Consider the following 19,200-nt stretch of genomic DNA (forward strand, 5'->3'; position numbering starts at 1 on the left):
GATGCTAAACACACAGCAGTAAGTGACCATAGACCTTAGGAATAAAAAAATATGATGGAATTTCATGGGTACCATCAACTGTGTACTTACCATAATTTATCAAAATATTTTCCTCATCATTAATCACAATCCTTCCAAAATATTTTTTCCTACTATGGAAGTCTATGGTCACTTACTGCTGTGTGTTTACCATCATTTCTCAAAATATCTTCTTTTGTGTTCATCAGAAAAAAATCATACAGGTTAAGAACAATATGAGGATGAGTAAATGATGATAGAATTTTCATTTTAAAGTTAACTTTCCCTTTAAGTAACATACAGTTAGGCCCCGGGGTTTAACGCTATCCCGTGTGTGACCGCTAGATGTCGCTGTTGTAAAGAGTAACATCGTTGACCTGCGCGTGCTTGGACATAACGACGATTACAAACGCTGGACACAAAAGACAGACTGTCAGTAGCGTTTAAACGACACGAGACACTTTAGAGGAAAAACAACGAGTTCTGCCCCTAAACAGAGTTTTTTACGTTACAGATTGACTGTTGCATCGAGTAGCTTCTTCAGTTTGGAGGATTTTCGGAATTCAGATCCATCATAACAGACATTGCACAACATGACTGACCTCGGTCAGAAGCACACTTTGAGGTAAGCACAAACATTAAATCGTTACATAGCCTAAATAAGTTAAAACTTATTGTTCGTGTGTTACAGTCGACCCAAAACTGAGGAGACGTGACGTCTAAATCCGCTTTTGTACGAGGTTCCTTAATACTTTTGCTGTAAACTGTGTTTGTGTGGAAGGCTATTCAGTTCTCACGCAGAGTTGGGTTTTTGCGTGGAACAGACTGATGACTTTGCGTTTCTGTTGTAAAGTTAGTGGGTTTCTAAAACTTTGTTCAGCTGTCGAAAAAAACGACAGATGGAAAACACGTGTTTCCCACCTTGTATGCATGTTTTGTAGTCTGTTTGGTGGGCTTGTTTATGCTTGTACTAGGGTTTGTTTTTTCTTAAACGGACGTTTGAAATCGCCGGTTGTAAATGTAAGCACATGTGCAGACACGAGTTTGTTTTGAAATGCATGTCCATAAATTCAATGGCTTTCAGTAGAGTAATGCATTATTATGGTAACTGCATTAATACGCTTTATGTTATATACTGTACCTGTCAGTCATTAAAGAACAGTACTTGCATCACATTTCGCATGTATTTGTTGTGTCCATTGCCCAAGGGCTCATATTTGATATAAATGTTTTAGAGAGATATGGCTATCAAACCAACTGGCGTCTGAATAAGACACTATACACTTTGAAAGCAGAGCCTTTACAACATTGAAGTTAGGTTTAAATTTTAGGGTATATATTATAGTATTAAACAATGCATATGCTGTCATAATTTTAAAATGTATTTTCACTTCTAGTTTATTAAATTTAGTGAAAATTGACTGAAAGTGCATTCAGTGTATCATGTGTATTCACTGGTGGTCTATAGTTAATGTTACCCCGTTGGGACAGACTAGCCCTTTTCACACAGACATTCCGTAAAAAAACATACACGGGAAAGGCATCCTGGATTTTTCTGGGATTGTTAGATTTTTTGTTCATTCACACTGCCAAGATTACCCAGGATCTGGAAGTCCGGGAAAGACACGTGACCTGTTGAAAGTCCCGCCCTCTCTTCTACACAGCGTCTGAAGTTTGCAAATTATTTATTATTTCTCTCTCCAGAAACCACTCGCGTGCATTTTTGTTTATGATAATACTATAAAGGAGCGCGTGAACGCACAGTTCAATGCTGGTGAATGATCTCAGCTTCTGAGTGGATATTTGATGAGCTCCCTGATCTCTGCTTTAATGCAGTTTTCAGACATTTCTCATCGTGATTGTTTATATGCATTTAAAACCCGCATTTTGAGGAACTGAATGATATATCTTGTTGGGATGACACGCGGGTATTTTCGTTTATTATAGCTCAAATGAGCACGTGACGCGATATTCTTTTATGCTGCTGAATGATCTCCGTTTCAACGCAGTAAGTGACTAGCTAACTTACCTTATATCTGCTTCAGTCCAGTTTGCTGACATTTCTAGTGATGCACCGATGTATCGGCTGCCGATATTAATCGGCCGATTTTTGATGAATTTGAAACCATCGGCATATCGGCAATAGCACGAGAAAGGCCGATACCGATTGTTTATTAATTAACTGCATAAAGAAATCCATTATATGTAAAAAATAGTTAATGTTGTTAATAAAATAAAAGCTGAATAGCTAAAACCACCTTTGAAGGTTGTCATGCTGTCTTATTATATTTGTTTTAGCTTAATGTGTGCCTCTCTTATTATGTTGGTCAGTTGAATGTTAATTAGATCCAATACATGTTCAGGTAAAAATAATTTGATGGAGAAATAAACTAGCTAATAGACCAACTGTATAGTATTGTATAGAAGTGTTTAATATCGGTATCGGCATCGGTATCAGACAGAAGTTGTCTGTTTAAATCGGTATCGGTATCAGCCCCAAAAAATCCTATCGGTGCATCCCTAGACATTTCTCTTCGTGAATGTTGTAAATCCCTCATTTCCTCACTACGGCACGTGCGTCATTGTTTATGTGTCTCATTTATCATTTCCTGATAACTGCTTCAATCTTGTTTGCAACATTTCTCGTGGTGAATGTTTATATGCATGTTATCTCTCATTGTAAGGAGCTGAATCATAACTTGTGTTGTGATGACGCGCGCATCCTCACTACGACATGCCCATTGCGGCATTCTTTCGGCTTCTTGTTCACACAGAGGTAGAGATGCTCCGATCAGCATTTTTGGGGCCGATTACCGATCACCAAAATCATGATCTGCCGATCACAGAATGGCAGTGGAATGGGAATCTTTTACCTATAATCTAACAGAGTTTACACCATTTGTAGAAATGAAACTAACTATGAATTAGGTATATTATTGTTTTAATAGAGAATCAAATAAATAAGCACAACAAATATTTCTTCTTGCAAAGAGAAATGTAATATGCCTTTAAAAAGGTTTATGTCTGTTAAAAGTAATTAAAATAAAACACTTCACAGTTTTTACTGTATGAATTAAATATACACGCATTCGTATGAAGTACAACAGTTTTTCACTGATGAGCAGAGAGTAATTTCATTGAGAGATGAATTAGGATACTGTAGCTTTAAGACGTGGAAGAGATCATTCTCTTCACGTGCACTGATGACAGGCTGCTGTGTATGCGTGCGGCAGGTGTCCGCAAACAAGAGCAGCTGTGAGGAAAATGGAAGTTTAAAACTTCAAAACTTTAAAACGAATGCAAGTAATAAACTTTCGGCATGAGGGTGCAATTGTCCGTGATAGATATGTGTTGTATACGCTGTTTGATAGGGATGTGAAGATGCATCGCGCTGAGGACCGGACCGCGTCCTCATAGAAAATACACATATCTCTGTAAAGGCAGAGAGAGAGATCCAAATCTGTACGTCACATATGAGCAACGGGTTACAAAATGCTTGCACTGTCTAAAATGGTCTCTAATTGCAGCTGCATCAGGAACGCTATGATGACAAAAGTAAACAGAAAGATCGGCTCATGAGATCGGCAAATTTAGCGAGTGCCGATCGCGTCATTTAATGCCGTTATCGGCCGATTACGATCGGCGGCCGATTACGATCGGCGGCCGATTACGATCGGCGGCCGATTACGATCGGCGGCCGATTACGATCGGAGCATCCCTACACAGAGGGTTTTCCGTATATCTGACTAGGTCCTCTTTCCGGCAACAATCCCAGATGATTAACGGGACGAGTTTGTGTTCACACAGATGCTTGTCTGGCAATTTTTCGGGTATTTTCTGGGACCAAAGGTCTGTGTGAATGGGCTTACTGATTCATGCTTTTGCCAAAAAATTACATTTAGACCAGTTAGTTTAATAATATTGTAAAAATGAGTCAGAGAAGTGAATTTTTGCAGATGTAGATGGTTTGATATTTTGTTATTCTATGCTATGAGCTCTATTTTTAAATGGTTTGGGTAATTAACATCTGTCCTTCTGATGCTACTTGGAATTACAAGTAGGGGAGAGTGGGGCACAAAGGAACGCTTTTTTTACAAACATACCATTAAAAGAAACAATACTTGTGTGCATCTTGAGACAAAACAATGGCACTGATATATGTTAAGATATGTCAGTGCAAAATGTTGGCAGCTCAAAAATGCATTTTAGTCTGGGACTAGGATAAGCCTGGGAAACTGCCCTTTAACCCTCTGGGGTCTAAGGGGTTTTTAGGGCCCTGGGGAAGTTTTGACATGCACTGACATTTGTGCTTTTTTCAGTTGCTTAAAAACATATTAATGGCAAAAGTCTCATAACACTGTGTTTAGCACAAACTGGGCTACAATATTACAGTGTTTCCCACAGATCTGAAATTTACTTGTGGTGGTAGCTGGTGAAAAGGGCAATCATTATTATCCACCGACAAAAAATGGTCTACTATACATGTAACAAAGAACTAATAATGTGTGACACAACACAATACTTTGATTTATAAAACATTCATATTAATTTCACATTATAGTTTATTAATCTAACCACCCCAAACTTTTTTTGCCATAAACAAAGCTGACACTGTTTGTCAAAGCACCACGAAAACACTTTCTGTTTTTGCACTGATATATGAAGCAATTTGATGACCCCTTTTATCAAACTCAATTATATACAATACTATGTATACTATAGCCTATATAGACAGTGCAGGTCTATAGATTATAAATGTGACTGATGTTATAATGTTAATAACTTCTATAAGATAGGCACTTTTACTGCTTCTGCTTTCTATTTCTCTTTTGCCGATTAAAAAAAGCTTAATCCACTAATTATTTCAGATTTAAAAGTCTACTTGCTGTCCCGATGACAGACTTTACATTACAGCTTTGCGTTTTTTATATCCTGAGTCAGCTAGAGCTTTGCTCATTCAGTATTAGCACTGCTTTTTGCTACAATCTCTGTGCAAACTGTTTAGATTTTAGTAAAGATATTGTATATTAATAGTAAGATTATAAAAAAATGGGATAAAGAAAATGAAGCGGCGCGTGGTCGTGACAAGAGCCAGTTGCTATCGCCATAGAAACCGGAGGCACGCTGAAACAGCACTCGAGCTTTAGCGCGGTAGCGCTCGCGGCCGTTCTCCGATCGACTCGGGTTTTACACACAATATTAATCAGACTTGGGACCCGAAGTAATGAACTAGGACCGACCCGGACCCATCTGACCATTTAAAATATAAACCCGGAACCGTACGGGTCCCGCGTCCTCAGTGAAGAAAGACCTCTAATGGTAAAACTCTGCTCAAGTTCAGAAACATGAAAGGATACAATGTGACACTGAGGTTGCTTCGCGTCGCGCCCAATTCATTGAGAAACAGAGAGCACGTGAACGGACACTCAACCGGAGAGACACAACGTGCTTGCACGCAAAATGAAGCCAACTTAGATGCTATAAACACATATGCACATAAGCATATGCGACCATTTTGGTCGCAGTATGTTCCCTGGCTGCTCCGTATGTGCTGCTGCAGTTGATCCAGTTTGCCGCGCTGGATGATGAGTTTATGACGCGTGCATCATCTTCACGGTCACCCGACCCCCACCTCTCTCTCGCGCTCTCTCTTTCGCGCGCTCTCTCTCTCTCTCTCTCTCTCTCTCCAAAACACGGGTCATCCAGTCGAGTTCAGAAAATACGGAAATTCGTAAAGTGATTTTTTTTACCTGGGCGGGTCGCAATTTACCTGGGCGCAGCGCCCAAGTAGAGCCTATGTATGGGAAACACTGTATTATATAATCAACATGTATGTAAATGTTTGTATTTTTGAGAGAAAAATGTTTATGCGTGGTTTTTGAAAAAGCAAAATTTTTAAGTCCACAAAACTCATTCTAAATATATTCCCAAGACTTTTCTAAACAGGATCTTGTAGTCTAGAGTTTTTTCCTCAAAATTATGTGAAAATCATTCTGCCTACTCATTCACATAAAGCAATATATTGATTTACAATTTCTAAGACACTTTTGCTTGGGAAAGGCTGTATGCGTGGAGGCGGGAAAGCTCCTGAATAATCAGTGATTGACAGCTGAGAGACAAAAGAGTTGCATAATGAGCCACATAATGAGCCTTGTAGGAATGTGACTTTCTCTGTAGTAAAACCATGATAAGGTTTACTTTTCAATATAATGTAAATACACACACACGCACACATATATTATTTATTTCTATTGAAATATTTTCTACTTTTTCTAAAGGATTTAAAACATTCACGACGAGAACTGTCAGCAAACTGGAATGAAGCAGATATCAGGTAAGTTAGTTCGTCACTTACTGGGCTGAAGCGGAGATCATTCAGCAGCATAAAAGAATATCGCCTCACGTGCTCATTTGAGCTATAATAAACAAAACTGCCCGCGCTCATCCCAACAAGCTATATTGTTCAGCTCCTCAAAACGGGGGTTTTAAATGCATATTAACAATCACAATGAGAAATGTTTGGAAAAAAATGACCCTAACATGACCCTAACATTTTTGGAAAACATTTCCCAGTGCACTGAAGTATGGTTTATAAAACATTAAACCTGATCTATCTTAAATATTAATAGTTTAAATATGTCTGTCCCAAAGCACAAATAACCTCTACCTGTAATTTTGTTTGTTTGATTCTAAGCATACAATGAAATGCATAAAATATGTGGAGTTCACACGTCTGCTCTTGTTGAGTAATTGTACATCAGCACACTGCATACAAACCTCATAACAACACTGCTGCCTGGTAATCATATCAGCTGTAGTCATGGCAACTATGCACAGGGATCAGAGCTTTCACTTGGAGAGCCATTTTTTTCCTTCCTTCATTGACTCATCCTTCTTCCTCCATGGAATAACACCAGCTACCTGCTTGCACGCAAATGCCACCGTTGTTTTATTCTCAGGGCATCGCTGAACACAGAGGCAGATTCTTTCCGTCTTATCCTGACGTACGGCTTGTGTTACTGACTCTGTTTGTCTGTATTATCACTCTGTTTACAGGTTTGTCACATTTAGTTTTCTTTCCTAGATGCTTTAACCTCTGTTGTTACAGTGTTGGTGTTTTTGCTACATCTGTGAATAATGGCATATGAGAATGTCCTCCAAGATATCTTCATTTTTATAAACTTAACCAATGTTAACTTACTACAAACTATAACTGGATGGCAAAGAGCTGCATAAAAAATTCAAATGTGTTTACAACAAACTGGATGAGTAAATGAGAACTTAAATTTTTGGGTGAACTATGCCGTTAAGCTTCACACTTTTGTGTGGTATTTGCCAGTGAGAGGTTGTTATGCCTCCACCTTGCTACTTTAAACCCTCCATCCCTTAGTCCTTTATCCGTTTCTCCTTTTCGTTTTGTCTATGAGCTTTCATCCATCTTTGAGTGATAATGTGCTTGACACCGGGCTTTTCAGTCACCTTGTGAGGTCTTCACACCTGTCCTTCAAATGCCAGATTCTTAAATCTATTCTTAAAAATTCTTAAAAATATTTACAAAAGTTTTTGTGGCAGATCTCCACATGAATTTTCTGAAGCCTGAATTGTGGAAAATTGTGTATTTTCATTTTATTTTCAGCCCTTAGCTGACATGTCTCTTGGAGATGCATAGATAGCTTATAACTGATAAGATATTTAACAAGTATTTAGGCTTAATAATAGCTATTATTTTATTGCACTAATCACAATAACAATAGGTTTGTTGTAGGTAGTGTTGTTTTTGGTGGCCTGTTTTAATTTTAGTTTTAGTCTAGTCTTTGTGTCAAGCTGACATTTTAGTTTTTATTAGTTTTAGTCAGTTCATACTCTTTTTAGTCTAGTCAAGTTTTAGTCGACTAAAAGTCTGGGCATTTTAGTCTTATTTTAGTCAGAATTATCCTTGACTATTTTTGTCTAGTTTTAGTCGACGAAAACTGGTGACATTTTTAGTCTAGTTTTAGTCAATGAACATTGTATTTTAGTCTCTTTTTAGAAATGCCATTCTATTGAACCCAGTCAATATAGTATAAGTACCTAGCAGAAGTATAGACAAAACCAAAATTTTCTTTTAGCCAAACCCATTAAAAAAGTTATCTTGTTATAGTATACCTTATAGATATAAGAATACATCCATTTCAGACATGGAAGATGCTCTAATTGGAATTTACTTGATTTGAAGATATATATTTTACTTAATTTAATTTAACCTCTGAGTGAGTGACTTGACTAGGTAAAGAGTCTACATTAAAGTCTAATCAAAACAGAGTAGTCTAAGCAGAAACACACACACAGGGCCACTGCTGGTCAGATGGGTACCATAAGCTGACCTTTATGGTGGTGCCACCTTTAGTTAAAAAACAACAACAAATAACAACTATAGTAGGCTATGTGTGAGAATAGCACTTTATTAAAATGCTATAGCACTTTATTAAAATGTTATTGTTATCATTTATAATTGTATTTTGACAGCAACACAAACTACAATTATACAAATATGCAATATAGTATATCTGTATTTGTGTAGCTAATGGCACTATAATGTGACAAAGCTAATTTTACGTGTCAGTATAAATCCAAGCAATTTTGGAGAATTACTAAATATCTTTCTTGTAAGTAAATTAAAAGCCAGCTTTAAGAAACATCAGATGTCTATTAACAAAAGCAAAAGTTTGTATGCATGGTTATGTTCTTAATACAGCTGTTTGATTTATTTAACACTCAAACATTCAGTTAAGCAAGTTTAGTTAATTCAAATAATAAATAAGGACACAGACCCTTGTTGTTAGCATAAAAGTTATAACACAACGTCTTTAGCATATATATATTTACCATGCTTCAAAACACAACGCAGCACATGTCATTTAAACGATTGAAGATGCAAACTGGTACATTGTTATATTATTTAAATCACACAGATGAGTTCGCGGGGGTTCCAGCAGTCAACGCTATACATATTAACAGGCTTGTGAACTCACCTGAAAACGATGCACGGGTTTCATTTTGGACTTTTCGATTCCATTTGAAGACTTGATGCGGCGGTGTATTCGCGGGCGCAGCTGGCCATCAAACGTGACGTGTCGCGTGTTACTGCGCAAAAGGATTGCGTATGATATCAAAGCATCGCGAGAACAGACTGCTCTGCATGCTTTCTAATCGCTCTCGCGGTACGTTTACGTATTTTTGCGGATCGATTTGCAGAGCGCCATTGAACACACATGATAATTTGCAGTCAGGTGGCGGGGTGCCAGGAGATAGCTAGACGAAATAACGTTATAACATTTCGTCTCGTCTCGTTTTGGTCAACGAAAATGAAGACACATTTTAGCATAGTTTTTATTTAGTAAACCACTTTTACTCTCGTTTTTATTCGTCAACAATATTGTATTATACATTTTATTATAGTTTTCGTCACATAACCAGCATTTACGTTGAGTCTCGTCTCGTTTTCGTCACGTGATAAAGGTTCGTTGACGAGGATATTTCGTCATACTTTTCGTTGACGAAAGCAACACTAGTTGTAGGTGTGTTTATTTGAGCATTAATGTCAGCAAATTAAGAGTATTGCTTTACACAACCCTATGCTATTCAGTGTTTCCCACAGGATTTTGAGAGACTGTGGTGGTGATGACGCCACCCACTAATTAGCATATATGTGACGTCATCACGTCGTGTTTCATTTGATCTCGTGTTGGCACCTGAAATATGTTTCACTTCTACTCTTTGATATGTATCTGTTTTTGATCTGTATTATATGTCAAATTATATTTTAAGCCGAATTAAGCTGTTTTAAATAGTGAAATAAAAATGTAAATGGGAATCATGAAAATTCTATTTGTGGGGGCCAGTGTTGATTCTGTGGTGGGCCACCACAAATAAATCAATGTATGGGAAACACTGCTATTAATCATACTAAATGCGAAACAAAGTTAGCACAGTCTACATCTCTTTTTCAGAAAGTCAGGTTATCATACAGAAAGCAAGAAGAGAAACTCTTTTGGTTTAATAGGCAATTGTTTATCTTCTAAAACACACTTTTTATGTTTATGTTCTTTATGTTTTAAACTTGATGTATGCGATAGAAGAAACTGGACCTTAACTCTTTCCCCGCCAGCATTTTTTTTTAAGTTGCCAGCCAGCGGCAGCATTTTTATGATCTTCACAAAAGTTTAAGGCTTTCCAAAAAATGTTCTTCTTTAAATATATAAACATACAATATATCAAATTAAAGAACAGACCCTCTGCTTACAAACAAACAAACAAAAAACATTTAATCCTACCTTGATTGGTTCTCTTTTTATCACCTCTCAAATATGGGTAGGTTTCTTTAAAAACACCACATTTTTAGCAAAAAGCTGATAATTCAATTTTTTTGAAGGACTTTTGATAGAGATCAAATTCAGAGCATTTATCAAAACATAAATTGAGCTCTTACTCTTTCCCGTGTGAGTATCATCAGTGAGTGCATAACAGCTAGCGATGGGCGGGTCAGCATTTTTTCCAACCCGCGGGTCCAGCTTTTATGAAAAGCACCACTCTATCTATTTTTAGAACCCGCCCTGCCCCCCACCCGCGACCATTAAAATAGACATACTCGCCATTTTAATTTTTATTTCAGCCTAAAAGTGCTTAGAAACAGCCATTAGATTACATCGCCCTGTAAACTGGCAACAACATATGCGAACCATAGAAACCAGCATGGTCATATTAATATAGAGATAGGATAATGATGCACATTTAGAACAAATTCCCCACCTTAATTTCTTGCACAGATCATCTTTCATCTTTTATTTCTCCGTTTGTTTTGTTGTTGTGGCTGGCAGTGGGTGCTACTTGGTGCTTCCGTGACGTGAGGCCAAAGCAAAGTTTTGGGGATATCACGTTGCGGAAGTTACGTTGCTACATAGGCCTATGTAATTTAACCTTATCAAAGAACCTAATAAAATATGAAAATATAAATTTCCAAATATTTAAAATAGGCTATGGGGAATTGGACGCAACATACATGTTTTTTATTTTGGTTTAAATGACCCGCCCCGCAATAAAGTGACAATTTCTTTACCGAACTTTTTTTTAAAAAGCAAATACTTAACTGTTAATTGGGACAATTTTTCTAAAAAGTTACATTTTAAAAAGTGCCAGAATGAATTATACAAATTAATATTATTTTAAATAAACTATGTTGTCCTGTAGCTGCTTTTTATCGTGATCGCTATTAAAAAAAAACAAGTAAACAAAAGTGATCAATCTTACAAAAGAGATTTCAGTTTATCTAGAAGTATGCGGCTTTATTTCAAAGTTGAATGTGTTTTGTACCATAGTGTGAGATGCTGCTATTGCTTATATTAGCTGTATCTTGTGTGCTCTACGAGGAATCGCGGCTGGGAGATTTAAACATGGTACATACCTTCAGATTAACTCCGTGTTGAAGCAAATGTTTCTTCATATTAGAAGTGTTTTCTCCCTTATGTGAAATATCCTTGCCACATGTATTGCATTTGGCAATATTACAGTCTTTTTTAAAGTTTAATCAAACTTTTGAACGTTTGCTGCTGACAGTCATAGGGCCCTATCTTGCACCCAGCGCAATTGACTTTGTCAGTGACGCATGTATCATTCGTATTTTGCACCGGCGCACAGCGGGTTTTTCCCTCCACAGACGCACGTCGGCAAACTAGGGAATGAACTTGCGCTCCCTAGGCGGTTCAGCGCAAAAAAATAGGCGTGTTCCGGCGCAAACCATCCCTGATGCTATTTTGCAGTTTCAAAAAACAATTGCGCCACTGACCAGAAAAAAAAAGTTTAAAGTCAGTGGTAGGGTTGTTGCGGTGACAGAATTTTCCCACCAGTTAATCAGCGCGTGACAAACCCGGTTTTACCGGTTTCACCGGGTGGGAGGGGCTTATAAATGCACAGAAGTTCGCATTTTACTTTCACTTTTGAATTAGATGCAACTGTTGTTTAAATCCAGCGCTTGCGTACGCTGCCTTAAATCGCGTATGAATTTGCGTGCAAATGCGAGTGCAACAGCTGGTTTAAGTGCTTGAGTCAATGTGCGCAGGTACTTCTGACAGAAACCCGCCAGTCCCAAGCAGAGCAACCGGCTATTCCTCCATAAAGCGCTGCTTGAATGATGGGTTTATTATTATTATTAAAGAAAAACACAACAACAAAACGATCTCGCCTATATTAAACATCATATATGTATCTTATAACAAAAACGAGTAAGCACGCGGCTTCTGCCATCGTCTGCTCGGCGCAGTCTGACAGGAATAAAGGAAATCTGACACCAGCAGCCGCTGCTCTGTGATGACGCGAGCCTAGCAAACTCTGACTGAAAGAAATGAAATCTGACACCTGCTGCTCTGTGACGTGATGCGCGTTCAGCTTGGCTGAATTCAGGGAGCAGACACATTCAGTTGTAAGTGTTTGCTCTCTCTAACGAAACTAAATTATTTAATTACAAGAAAATATCAAAACGACGGTGAAAGACAAGTGATCTAACCGGTGAGAGGCTGAGGCACCGGTAATCACCGTTTCACCGACTATCGCAACAAGCCTAGTCAGTGGCGCGTTGTGCGTTGTTCATTATGCTATTTTAAGGGCGCATGCTTGACCATAATGTATAGCGTGCGCAACGCGCATACACTTTGCTTATCTAATCTACACAGATGCAACAGTTATTTTTGCAAATCATAAATTGTTACACAAAAAAATATTAATACACGAGATAAGGGAAATCATAGTGGTGAGCATTGTGGTGATAGTTTTTATTTATTGTGTGGCTGTATTACGTTTATTTTATGTAAATAATAATTAAAATGTTTTCATAAGAAACCTTAATGTATATGAACTTGATTTGTAAGTGTACTTTGGGGTTGGACCTTGCTTGCATTTCTTGGGTCCAATTTCAAAGCCCCCAAACCCTTTCAGCGGTGAGGGTGGACGCAGCGATGTCCTCTGCTGGCGTCTGTGTAGAGGCAGATCCACCTCCCGTTACACGGCGTGCCCGATTTATGCTGGCAAGCTTGGGATTCCCCCGTATCCTGACATCATTGTAGCGCTTGGCGCAACGATGGGGATGCCAGCTGATGAGACAAATGTGGCTATTTCCTCTCACGCCTGTTTAACCTACGCTGATTTGGGCGGGTTTCTCCTATCCCCATACAAAACAACTTCTCTGTCTTTGACTGCTCTTACAAGAACGGGGGTCTCCTCGGCTGTGAACCGCTCCTGGCGTGCGCCTGGTAAATCCGTCATAATAATAGCAACCCGCCATGGAACTTGCGCCCTTGCGTTTAAAGGGAATGTTGGAAAGCGTTCTGATTGGTTTATTTGACGTTACGCCCAAACCACACCTATGAATAATGAACCTACTTCAGACCAACCCCTTATTGATTTGCGCCCGGCGCAAGAGTTATTTCTCACGCCGGGAAAATAGCAACAGCGCCCAAGATCCGCCCACAAACTCACTTGCGCTTTGCGCTTCGTACTTGCGTTTCAGATTGTTAAAATAGGGCCCATAGTGTCACTGTGCATGTGCATAATGATAGAAGGTTTGTCGCTGGTCCTGGAAGATAGATACAACTGTAATGCTGTTTGCTGCACGAGAATGACTAAAAAATTCAGGAATCTGTAAACGGAATCGAAATGTGCATGTCATAAAAAGAGAATCTTTTTTTTTAAAACCGGTTCTAAAATGAAACCATTTCTCGATACCCAACCCTACATACAAACCACAGTTACAGTTACTTTTCACCAATATTCAGTGCACTTTGACTAATCAAGTTCCTCCTATATCCAGAATTTCAGATGTGGGCAAACATGCAAAATATCAACAAACACCTTAGCAGAACAGGAATGTCTGTGGTTATTTTAGGCCAACCATGAAAAATCCTTCTTCTCCCAATAAGTATAAATAAGCAGGCTGTGTGTTTAAGACAAGGACACGTACAGAATGCCCCCGAGTCCATGCAGGTTGTGATGCAGAGTTTGTTGTGTTGATTCCAGACTTGCGTGACTTCATACACTTAAGAATGTCACCTTTTCACAGAAGTATGCAGCCCTGACACGCACATTAACCTGGCGTTTGTGTATTTATCAGGTAGTAGATGAGATCTAACTATACACAGGGTACCAGGTTTTCTCACATGTTCAATGCAAATTAGTGGTTAAGCAGGCTTGTGTGGTGAATATAATAACTGCGATAAAATCATGTTGACAAGTAGACCTCATCTATATTATTATGAAAATGTAAGTTGATTTTTCCCTTTAAGTTATTTTACTTGCTTATCTTTGTTTGTTGATAAACAACTGACATTTGCTGTGAAATCTGATTCCACAGTTATGCAAAAATCTGGCCGTGCACGCATACTATTTAGAGTTGCTTTACAGCGCACTATACGATTACAGTCTTGTTTGTAAAATGTGAAGTATTCCCAAGCGTTGACAGGGACAGTTGGTAGCACCGATTTATGTTCTTGCTCAGTAACTGGATTTTGTTTATTTTAACCAAAAATTATTAATTGTAGCTTTAAGGGGCACCTATTATGCCAATTTTTACAAGATGTAATATATGTCTAAGGTGTGCCCAGAATGTGTCTCTGAAGTTTCAGCTCAAAATACCCCACAGATCATTTATTATAGCATGTCCACAATGCCCCATTTGGTTGAGAGCAAACCTGTATGAGCTTGTGCTCCTCACTCTCTTACCAACAGACAGTGAGTGCTTCCATATAAAGCATATAATGAAAATCTGACTTTCTCCATGTTTCTTCCAGTGCTTCTATCAACCTAGAAAGTGTGAAGAACAACCCAGTAACTGTAACAACCCAGTTTTTCTCTGTAAGCATGTGAAAAAATAGGTCATGGAAATTTGGCTCCCCTTGTGATGTCAAAAAGGGATCTTATTATTATAATACCCCCATTTAATCTGCGCTATCCAACCACGACACTGACATTTAGTGCAGAAAGAAAGAGAAAAAAATATTTGACAGCACAAAATGAGTTTCAATGTCATTGTCATATTGGAAGACCCAGTCTCGACCCATCTACAATGCTCTTACTGAGGGAAGGAGATTGTTCCCCAAAATCTCGCAATACATGGCCCCGGTCATCCTCTCCTTAATAAAGTGCAGTCGCCCTGTCCCATGTGCAGAAAAACACCCCCAAATCATGATGCTACCACCCCCATGCTTAACAGTAGGGATGGTGTTCTTGGGATGGTACTCATCATTCTTCTTCCTCCAAACACGTTTAGTGGAATTATGACCAAAAAGTTCTATTTTGGTCTCATCTGGCCACATGACTTTCTCCCATGACTCCTCTTTTCAGGTCATTGACCAGCTCCTCCCTTGTAGTTCTGGGCCGATTTCTTACCTTTCTTACGATCATTGAGACCCCACGAGGTGAGATCTTGCATGGAGCCCCAGTCCGAGGGAGATTGACAGTCATGTTAAGATTCTTCCATTTTCTAATGATTGCTCCAACAGTGGACCTTTTTTCTCCAAGCTGCTTGGCAATTTCCCCATAGCCCTTTCCAGCCTTGTGGAGGTGTACAATTTTATCTCAGGTGTCTTTGGTCTTGGCCAGGTTAGTAGTTGGATTCTTACTGATTGTATGGGGTGGACAGGTGTCTTTATGCAGCTAACAGGTCTCATCTAATTTCAAATAATAAATGGAGTGGGGGTGGACATTTTAAAGGCAGACTAACAGGTCTTCTAAGTTATCATATGAAAACATAACAAAACTAAAGTAAGTTTCTAAATAATAATGATAATCTTATTTTGACTCGATCACTGTTGGCTCCTGTGAACATCAGAAATGTTTTGTGCAAAGCAGTGAAAGGGAAGCAGAGATGATGAGTTTAAGGGAGGTAAGACAAATTATATACTCACCCAGTCATGTCTCAAACACTTTTTTCAGTGACAGACCTGCCGTACAGAACATTCAGTTAAGCCTTAAAATGTTACAATTCTTTATTTAGTTGTATGTATAACAAAAAAGTTACTCAAATTGTTAATATTATGAAAAAAAATCAGTTATTTGAATTTCCGTTTCATTTTTTAAATTTGATCAAAATACTGTGATGGGTATCGAACCGCGAATCCAGCATTGAGATACAGACCAAACCATGAGCTTAGTGTCTCGCTACACCCCTAAAATACATATATATATGTATGTGTGTGTGTGTGTGTGTGTGTGTGTATACATACATACATGCATGCATGCATACATACATATCTTGTAATGTAGATGTTGTAAATGTAGGAGTTTTTGAAATACCTTATTCTGTTTATTAGTTAAAATAACACATTGATACTCTTCTTTATTTAAATGTAGCATGGATATTTGATTAATACCCTGGTCCTGATCTTGGCTCAAGAAACAACTAGTGTGTTAAACCTGTTAAGAGATTTGGAATGGACAGGAGAGATTTTGCACCATAGATTTTGATCTACAGTATAAGTGATGGTTCCAGTGGCCTGTCAGCCTTAGGTACAACAGGCTGCACGAACGCTTGATTTTAGCAGATCTGACTAAATTATTGATGACTCACACATACAGTAAATATGACCTGTCTCTGACCAACAGTCATGTTATTTGCCAAGCTGTGATGTAAACTAGAGGTTAAACAAAGGACAGGTTCTTGAATACTGTATGTTTTGTCACAATCTTGTGATGCAGTATGAAACGTGAACACTTGTGAATTTCACACATCACAGGAGGTTTGTAAATCCTTTGTGACCTGTTCTCACCCTCATGATTACTGTCTGTAAGTTATACGTGTCAAGATATACCATCATGAATTGTCAGAGATGTGACTGATACTGTTGCAAGACTCCAGTGTCCTCTGTCATGTGATATACATGAAGATATGACGAATCTGCTCTTACATTGCTCTGTCTGGTGACTGACTGTCATATGCAATGTATCAACACTGGAACTTTCAGCCCTATTTTTAGTTTCAAACATACATCTCACTGGAAAGTCTCATATTGAACAAACCCTTTATTGTAAACCTAGAGGTAATCTTTACTTTGGGAGCATCTTAATCATCTTGTTGTGTTTCACATTGTTCTGGGTGTTCAAGTTTCATGGATACAAATGTAAAGCCTAAGACTCGTTCAATGTTTATTTATTTGCATATTTCTAAATAAAATAAATTGGTTGTTTAACGTTCTTATTTCTAGGTCAACAGCATTGCCAGAGATAGCTTGAACGTACAAAAACAAATAATGTTGTCTCTTTGGGCTCCAGTTAACAGCTCCGTGGTTAAAAGTTTTTTTCTGGTTCACACTTGTTTAACTGCTCTCAGTTATTTATAAGGGGAATAGAGTAGAACCCAGTTTTCACATTTCCATCTTGGGCAGATTTGACTAAAAGGAAGTGCTGACACCACCTGACCTTTATGCTTCATTTCGAAGTGCTAATGCTGTATTGTGTGATTTTTATACAGTATGACTCTTCTGGTTAAAGCCACTGGCAGAATAGCAAAGAATGAAGGACTGGTGACAAATGTGTGGTAATCCAACCACATACAGTACTGTAAATTATGAATGATTAATTTAGGTTAATATAATGACGGCAGGGAAGATCACTGGTTTAGCAATGCTGCAGTCACGTTGTATTATGCAAGAATAAGGTTTTATACTAAATAAGGTTTTATTCATTTGTACAGGTGTTTGCATTGTACACTTTTCAATTATAGGAAAGATTTCTGTCCACATTAGGTGTCAAAGATTCCTTTAAAATATTGAATATTTTATTTAATTGTGGCGTTTCTAAAGTATAACTATGCTACAGTTAAAACTTTGTGTTTTAAACCTCTTAGCATAGCTACAAAAAATGCTGGGTGTTTTTCAACCCATGGCTTGGTAAAATATGGGCAAATGGAACCAGTGGGTTGTAATTCATCCATGCTGAGTTGTTTCAACCCAAAATGTCATGCGGTTGCAACCCAAAATTGGGTGAAAAATGGACAAACTCAACTTTTGGGCTATAAAACCCCTATGCTGGGTTGTTGTTAGCCAACAATAAGTTAAAACAACCCAGTAGTTGGATTAAATTACTCAGCATTTGCGTTGAAATGAACCCAACTCTGGGTTTGTCCATATTTGACCCAACATATATTATAGTGTAGGTGCATTTAAACCAGAGGTGTAAGGTATTCAAGGATTTTTACTTTATCTAAGTACATCAAGTATCTGTACTTCATTAAAAGTTTTTCTTTGGCAAGCTTTTACTTCACTACGTTCCAGTTGTTTCATAAATTTAAGTTGTTTTTTACCATTAATACCAAAGTACATAAAAAATCTAGTAGTTTCTTTCTTGTACTCAAATAAAATTTAGTCATGCCTGGAACACTGGATGAATTTTACATCTTAAACGATTTTAAATCCATGGGTGACCACAGATGAAGGACATAAGCGCGAGATCACACACGACTAACGTTTTTAAAGTGATGCCAGGTCTCACAGAAACGCAAGATCAAACGTGACTTGAGAAAAACAAATATTGTGGTATTTCTAGCATGAGACATTATAAAAGCACTTGTACTGTTGCCATAGTTGTACTAGTCAATATTCTTTCTCAATACAAATTTTTCTTGTTTGTGGGTGTCTTGTTTCATCTATAAAAGCAATCAACATCCGGTTGAAGCTTGCACGCTCTCATTCGCTACTGCAGCTGTCATGTTGGAGCCAGCCCGATCAAGAGTTGTTAATATCAAACTTGTTTAATATTTACGATTTGGGCTCGGGGAGACTCCAACAACGTGATCAGGAGTTATTTTTATTTATTTATTTTTTTGACAAAAAAATCGGCTGATGTGATAAAACACTAATTGGGTAATGTCCCCATTCGATCACTGGGGGGGGTGGCAAATCGGGCTTAAAATCTTCATTTTATTTAATATGACATTATGCATTATGCTTTGCAAGTACTTGAGTTCACACCTTTAATTTAAAGTAATGGTTTGGTTTGTCCATATTTTACCCAACAATGGGTCAAATCAATCCAGCATTTTTTGTATAGGCATTAATCTTTAAAACTCTAATTGTACTGTTCATGCTATTGACACGGTTGATATATGTGCGTCTTAAAAAAAGACATTTTTACTTCCATATATGTCTAGAGAAACTGAATACA

At 38.0% G+C, this 19,200-nt stretch overlaps 1 protein-coding gene across 8 annotated transcripts in view; it reads left to right on the forward strand.

Annotated features, from left to right (window-relative positions):
- Nucleotides 1-19,200, forward strand: part of sema4ab (sema domain, immunoglobulin domain (Ig), transmembrane domain (TM) and short cytoplasmic domain, (semaphorin) 4Ab) — a 110,508-nt gene that overhangs the window by 5,819 nt on the left and 85,489 nt on the right. For 2 of the 8 annotated variants that reach the window (XM_065293818.2, XM_065293767.1), the window contains exon 1: nt 390-643. The gene's annotated coding sequence lies outside the window, so the exon portion shown is untranslated. Of the gene's footprint in view, nt 1-367; nt 644-6,296; nt 6,353-6,927; nt 7,075-19,200 lie in introns of those variants that run through there. The other 6 variants (XM_065293798.1, XM_065293776.1, XM_065293789.1 and 3 more) reach the window with 6 other exon arrangements.

Source organism: Paramisgurnus dabryanus, chromosome 19 (assembly GCF_030506205.2).
Source record: "Paramisgurnus dabryanus chromosome 19, PD_genome_1.1, whole genome shotgun sequence".
Taxonomy (NCBI): Eukaryota; Metazoa; Chordata; class Actinopteri; order Cypriniformes; family Cobitidae; genus Paramisgurnus; species Paramisgurnus dabryanus.